Source organism: Nerophis ophidion, linkage group LG18, assembly GCF_033978795.1.
Source record: "Nerophis ophidion isolate RoL-2023_Sa linkage group LG18, RoL_Noph_v1.0, whole genome shotgun sequence".
Taxonomy (NCBI): Eukaryota; Metazoa; Chordata; class Actinopteri; order Syngnathiformes; family Syngnathidae; genus Nerophis; species Nerophis ophidion.
This window is the reverse complement of record NC_084628.1, coordinates 35,043,763-35,044,178: the sequence shown is the minus strand read 5'-3', so window position 1 is coordinate 35,044,178 and position 416 is coordinate 35,043,763.

The following is a 416-nucleotide window of genomic DNA, read 5'->3' as shown; positions in this document are numbered from 1 at the left end:
CACTCAAACCTCCCCGGTGAGGCCCACCGTTTGTGTCAGCTGACAGGCGATGATCACAACCGGCAGAGGCGAGTGGGAACCCTGGCGGCCGGCTCGGGTTTCCGGGCTCCGTGAAAAGATTTGTTGAGGCCGTTTCAGATCTGACGGAGGTTCCCATGTCCATCACCGTGGCCGTGTTTGGATAATGGTCGCTTCTATCGTTCCCTATCACCCAAATGCCCCCACTGAACCCTCTCCGTTTCTTCGTTTGTTGGGCTTCTCCCTGGTGAGGTTGCTTTGAAGCAAACGGTTAAACGGTTAAACGGGGCGTAGAAGAGATGGGGGGTGAAACGAGGGCGGTTATAAGGGGGTTGAAAAAAGGTGAGGCACGGGGGGGGTTCGGCATGAGCGACTGAGGTGAGGGGGAGGGCAGAAGG